Raw genomic sequence first — 7036 nt, 5'->3', positions numbered from 1 at the left:
AAAGAGTTGAGATAGGACTATCTACTACTGGCTAAGCAGGCGAAACGGTACTTATTCATAATATTGTATGTATGTATTGTGTATTGAATTAGAAACGTCCGTGAAAATAATGTATGTGAAATGTGTTTTATGTTGTTGCAGTTTTCACGGTGTTCCCTATCTTCAAAGAATAAAGTGATTGTGGACATCAGTACGAGGCGTATAGCGTTTTTAACCAGGGTAGATACAGTGAAAACGTGTCCTAATCCATCACGAGGCTTCCGAGTGCAACGTTGCTTCACGTCCCGGCAAAGAGGAGCGGCGGTGTCTACATCCTCCAACGGGCTACGAGCTACCGACCAGGAGCTACATCGGGCGGCGGTGCTTTCATCCCGCAACAAGCTACCGACCAGGAGCTACATCGGGCGGCGGTGCTTTCATCCCGCAACAAGCTACCGGCCAGGAGCTACATCGGGCGGCGGTGTTTTCATCCCGCAACAAGCCACCGGCTAGGAGCTACTACGAGCGGTGGTGCGTTCATCCTGCTGCGGTAAAAGGCGACATCGTTGCTTTACGTCCTGCAGCAAGCTACAGGTCTCTGGACACTAAGTGGAGCAGCTTCAGTCTACAACTTGGTCCACAGGTCAGACAGTGCAATTATAATGCCTCAGGAATTTGATGGATAGAAGGTTACGGTTTTTAATCGTAATATTGAATGCTCTGATAACTGCAATTGTTTGTTGTTTGCTAAATTGCATAAGAAAGTTAATCTCAAGTGCTAACTAGGTATTAAGGGTGTCATGTATTACTGTAGGTGTTATTTGGTTAATCTCTGCTAATTACAGCCATCATAACTTACCTTACTTTCTCCATATGGTAGTTCTAAAAGGTTAAAAATGTCTAAAAATGGTGATAATCAGTCTGATGTCATGTCACAAGGGCAAGATGCAGGGGAGCTAGATGCAGAGGAGCTAGATGAGGGACAAATTAGAAAATCCTCTCGTGAAAGACGATTAACACCTAAAATGCAAGAACTGAAAGAACAAGAGTTAATTTCAAGGGAGAAGAAATTTAAAGCAACATATGAGAAATGGAAAAGTAATGTAAGAGACATTCGTACAAGGTTGAAGCAAGATTGCTCTGAAAGTGACATGTATAACATGATGGATGAAGCTGAGAAGCAGGACTCAGAAGCTGAATTTGATGCTGAGGCAGAGAGACCAAGGTTACGCATGCTTCTTGATAATGAATATGCTAGGTCCATATATGGATCCACAGCCTCCAGAGTTACTGCACGCAGCTGCCACCATTCAGAGCAACTCTCAGAATCACCTAGCATTTCGGCTAAGAGGGCAGAAACAGCAGCTCAGCTGGCTGCAAAGAGAGCTGAAATTGACAAGGAAGCTGTTATCGAAGTTCAACGTCAGCAGTTGAGAAAACTTGAGAATCAGAGAGACATTGATGTTATTCAAGCAAGGCTAAATGTTTACACTGAAGAAGAAAGAAAAGGAATGGATGGATCACACAGTCCTGTATGCGGCAAAGTTGATGATACAAACTCATTCACTCACCCCATCTCAAGTCAAGAACAGCAAGCTGTAAAAAATGAGACATCCTTAGTCCAGGCATTACAGGAATCATTAGCTCTCACTCGCCTTCCAACCCCAGAACCTACCGTATTCTCAGGTGATCCTCTGAAGTTCACAGAATGGAGCACAAGCTTTGAGGCTCTTATAGGGAGACGATGCTCCAACCCTGTAGATAGGATGTTCTACCTGCAAAGGTACATAGCAGGGGAGGCTAAATCCTTTCTAGAAGGCAGCTTCTACAGGAAAGATGAGGAAGCCTATCAACAAGCATGGGATAGGTTGAACACAAGATATGGTAATTCCTTTGTAGTGCAACGAGCCTTTAGAGAAAAACTTAATACGTGGCCAAGGATTGGTGGAAAAGAGTTCCTCAAACTGAGAGAATTCAGTGACTTCCTGCAAACATGTAGTAGCGCCATGTCTCTTATAAAGGGTCTACAAGTTCTGAATGACTGCGAGGAGAACCAGAAAATGCTGGCCAAGCTTCCTGAATGGGTGATGTCCAGGTGGAACCGCTACGTCACGGAGCAGCTGGATCGAGGCCAGGAGTATCCAAGTTTTCATGAGTTTGCTTCATACATCGCCAAAGAGGCACGTATTGCATGTAATCCAGTGTCATCCTTACATGCTTTAAGGCACTCTGCAGAGACACCAGTAAGAGAGGTGAAGCGCTCAAAAGCAAACACGTTTGCCACAAATATGAAAGCTCCAGTTCTATCAAGCTTCACATCCAAACCAGACCTTGGTGAAATCCAGTTGAGAGATACGGAGAAGTCAAAGAAATGGAGCACACCACTACAAAACTCAAACACGACCAGGTGTATTTGTTGTGGAGAAAACCACTCCATACATAGATGCACAAAGCTAACCGAAATGTCTAAAGAAGAAAAGAAAAAATGCATACACGAAAACAAACTGTGTTTTGCATGTCTAAGAAAAGGTCACAACTCTAAAGACTGTAGAAACAGAGCCATGTGTGGCATATGCAGAAAGAATCACCCAACTCCACTGCATGAAGATCGTTTCTCAGCAGACTCAAGGCAAAGTGCAGTTGAGGAAAGTACATCCTCATTATCATGCTGCGTGAATGGAGAAGGTGGGAGCACATCTATGATTGTGCCAGTGTGGATTTCAGCCCCTAACGCTCCTCATAATGAAACCTTGGCATATGCCCTACTGGACACTCAAAGCAGTCACACATTTGTGGATCAAGAGGTGTGTGAAAAGCTTCAGGCAGCGATGGAACCTGTGAAGCTGAAGCTCTCCACCATGATGGGGAAAGATTCAGTTGTGAAGAGTCAAAGAGTATGTGATCTCAAAGTCAGAGGTCTCTCCTCAAACATTTCCATCAGCTTACCTCCAGCCTACACGAGAAACTTCATTCCTCTTGAACGCACTCATATTCCCACTTGCCAAACAGCCAAAAAATGAAAACACCTTGTCAACATGGCCGAGGAGATACCCCCATTAATGGACTGTGGTGTGGGATTATTGATTGGCTATGACTGCTCCAGAGCGCTAATGCCAAGAAGGGTCATCACTGGGGGTGACTATGAGCCTTACGCCATTAAAACTGACCTCGGTTGGAGCATTGTGGGAAGCGTGCCACAGAGTGTGAATGCTAAAGATGTGACTGGACTTTGTCATCGGGTATCTGTAAGAGAGCTACCACCTGTGACGCCATCTTCTATCATTAAGGCTCTTGAGTCCAACTTTGCAGACACCAAACCAGGTGACAAAAGCATATCTCAAGAAGATATTCGCTTCCTGCAGATCTTAAAGGGAGGAATCCAGCAAAACGAGCTTGGCCACCTGGAGATGCCTCTTCCCTTTAAAGTACGTCCTCACCTACCAGATAACAAGAAGCTGGCTTCGGCTCGGTTGAAGCACCTCAAAAGGAAGCTGGACAGAGACTCCAAGTTCAAAAATGACTATGTGAGGTTTGTGGAAGGTGTTTTCAAGGATGGTGATGCAGAGAAAGTAGACATCCAACCAGAGCCTGGGAAAGTCTGGTACATCCCACATCAAGGAGTTTACCACCCCAGGAAACCAGACAAGATTCGGGTGGTTTTCGACTGCTCTGCAAAGTACGAAGGCACCTCATTAAATGATCATCTGCTAACAGGACCCGACCTTACAAATGGTCTCACAGCTGTACTGTGTCGCTTCCGTAAACATCCCATTGCAGTCATGTGCGATGTGGAAAAAATGTTCCACAGGTTTCATGTCAGCGAAGAAGACAGAGACTATTTGCGATTTCTCTGGTGGGAAAATGGGGACACAAACTCAGAACCCTCAGAGCACCGCATGAAGGTGCACCTGTTTGGAGCATCATCTTCCCCTGGCTGTGCCAATTATGGCATGAAACACTCGCCAGTCAAAATGAGAAAGAATGCCCCTCTGCAGCTAGCTTCATCAGGAAGCATTTCTACGTTGATGATGGCCTCATAAGCGTGAAATCAGTTGGCGAAGCAATTGAGTTAGTAAAGGAAGCTCAAGCTCTGTGTGCCAAGGGAGGGTTGCACCTTCACAAATTCCTTTCCAATAACCGAGAGGTACTCGACTCCATCAACAATGCAGAACGCGCTGTAGAGGTGAAAAATGTCGATCTCAACCATGAGGAATTACCAGTGCAAAGAGTGCTTGGTGTAAGATGGAACATTGAAAGCGACAGCTTCTCCTTTAAGGTGACACTCGATGAGAAGCCAGCAACACGACGAGGGATTCTTTCAATCGTGGCCTCTCTATATGACCCTCTAGGGTTTTTAGCGCCATTCATACTTGAGGGTAAAAGGGTGCTGCAGGAGATGTGTCAGAGAGGTACGGGGTGGGATGAATCACTGCCCAGGGAGTTGGAAGTAAGGTGGGAGACTTGGATGAAGGATTTGGAAAACCTTGAGAGGATCGAGATACCAAGATGCTTCACACCTGACGGCTTTGGTGAGGTCCAGAGAACTGAACTGCATCATTTTTCTGATGCAAGCAGTCAAGGGTATGGCCAGTGCTCTTACATCAGGTTGTTGAGCAAAGAAAAAGTGCATTGCTCCCTGGTCATGGGCAAAGCGAGAGTCGCGCCAACCAAAATAGTCACCATACCGAGGTTAGAGCTAACTGCTGCAGTAACCTCAGCAGCAGTGAGCAACATGTTGAGGGAGGAGCTAGAGCTTAAGATCGATGAAGAATATTATTGGACTGATTCTCAAGTGGTTCTCGGCTACATCAACAATGAAGCGCGAAGGTTTCATGTCTTTGTCGCGAACCGCGTTGAGAGAATACGAGAAACCACTGAAGCAAGACAATGGAACTACGTCGACACAGGAGAGAATCCCGCTGACCACGCCTCCAGAGGCCTCAAGGTGGCCGACCTCATCAATTCGAATTGGCTCTCTGGTCCTAAGTTCTTATGGGAAAGAGAGATAACCACAAACCAGGTTACATCAGATCTACTGGTGGGAGATCCAGAGGTAAGGATTATACAGGTGCTAAAAACTGAGGTTGTGAGGCAATTTGACATCCAGGGACACCTGTCACGGTTCTCAAGTTGGACCATAGCAGTCAATGTCATTGCTCGTATCCAACGGTTGGCTAAGAGAATCAAGACCACAGAACCTTTAAACGTCGAAGAGAAAAGGCAAGCTGCACTGACTCTTATCAAGCTCACACAACGCAATGCCTTCCAAGAGGAGTTGAACATGCTCAGCCAGAAGTCAGGAAAGCTGCCTTGCACTCACCAACTCTATCCGCTTGACCCATTCCTCCGAGATGGAGTAATGAGAGTGGGAGGAAGACTGAGGAAGGCATCTGCGCCTCTGGAGTTGAAACACCCAGTAATCCTTCCTAAAGATGGCGCTGTCACAAGGCTCATCATTGCTCATTATCATGATCAAATACAGCATCAAGGCAGAGGACAAACTCTCAATGGATTAAGAGCCAATGGTTACTGGATAGTTGGCGGAAGTAAAGCGGTAGCCCAACACATCAGGCAGTGTGTACGGTGCAGGAGGGCGCGTGCACCGCCAGAGGAACAACGGATGGCGGACTTACCGAGTGACCGTGTTGAGCCTACACCACCATTCACTTACTGCGGCATGGACTGCTTCGGTCCCTTCCACACCAAGCAGGGTCGTAAAGAACAAAAACGGTATGGCCTCCTCTTCACATGTCTTTGTTCCAGGGCAGTGCACATCGAGATGTTGGAGGATATGACGACTGACGCGTTCATCAATGCCTTACGATGCTTTGTCGCTATTCGTGGTAGCGTCAGACACATAAGATCGGACCAGGGCACTAACTTCGTAGGAGCGAAGAATGAAATGGCAAAGGCTCTGAAAGAGCTCGATAAGGAAAGAGTTGCGGCATACCTATTAGATAATCAATGCGACTTCCAGATGAATACACCACATTCAAGTCACACTGGCGGCGTCTGGGAGCGCCAAATCAAAACAGTAAGGAGTGTACTGAGCACAGTCCTTGTCAACAGCGCAGGAAGGTTGGACGATGCTTCCTTAAGAACATTCTTTTACGAGGCTATGGCCATTGTAAATAATCGTCCACTCACTGTCGACACCATCAGTGATCCCATAAGTTTAGAGCCGCTCACGCCGAATCATTTGATAACAATGAAATCTTCGATTCCACTTCCTCCGCCAGGAAAGTTTGTCAAGGAAGACCTATATGCTAAAAAACGGTGGAGAAGGGTCCAATATCTGTCCGAGCAATTTTGGCACAGATGGAGGAAGGAATACCTGTCAAATATCACTTTGCGTCAGCGATGGCATGCGCCAAGGCGTAACGTGGATGTGGGTGACATTGTGATCATTAAGGAGGAGGACGTTCCTCGCAATGAATGGAAACTTGCCAAGGTTGTCGAAGCACATGAGGACGATGATGGACTGGTACGGAAAGTGACAGTACAAGTTGGAGAACGGAAGTTAGGAAAAAGGGGTGAACGTCTCAATCAACCATCCATCATTCAAAGACCCATTCAGAAGCTAGTGGTTCTAGTGAAGAGTAGTGAATAAGGGGTAGAGAGCAATGAGTGGTAGAAAAATAGATTGAGAAAGGTCAGATATTGATTAAATGTATCCTCTCTAAGTTAAAGGTGATCATTATACTGTGGTTCATTTTCAAATGAGTATTCTTAGGTGTTGTCTAACTGTTGTTGAATTGTTGTTGTGGAAATGGTGATTATGGTCACATGGTTCATTTTCGAAAAAAAAAACAAAAACAACAACAAACAGATCAGAGCTTGGAAATTACCATTAATGAAGAGTGTAAATGTATTTCATATCTCCATTTGTTTATTGAACGTAATTTGGTGGGAGTGTAGCTGTTGCTATGGCTACGGCAATGTGTTATTGTGACAACACCGGAAGTACAAGTACAATTGTCATTTGATTTGTTATTTATTATGTTTATTTTATTACGTTAAATAAGTTAATGATGGAAAGTAAATTGAGTCTAGTTCA

This window comes from Pleuronectes platessa, chromosome 6, assembly GCF_947347685.1.
Source record: "Pleuronectes platessa chromosome 6, fPlePla1.1, whole genome shotgun sequence".
Taxonomy (NCBI): domain Eukaryota; kingdom Metazoa; phylum Chordata; class Actinopteri; order Pleuronectiformes; family Pleuronectidae; genus Pleuronectes; species Pleuronectes platessa.
Note: the sequence above shows the minus strand (reverse complement) of the source record.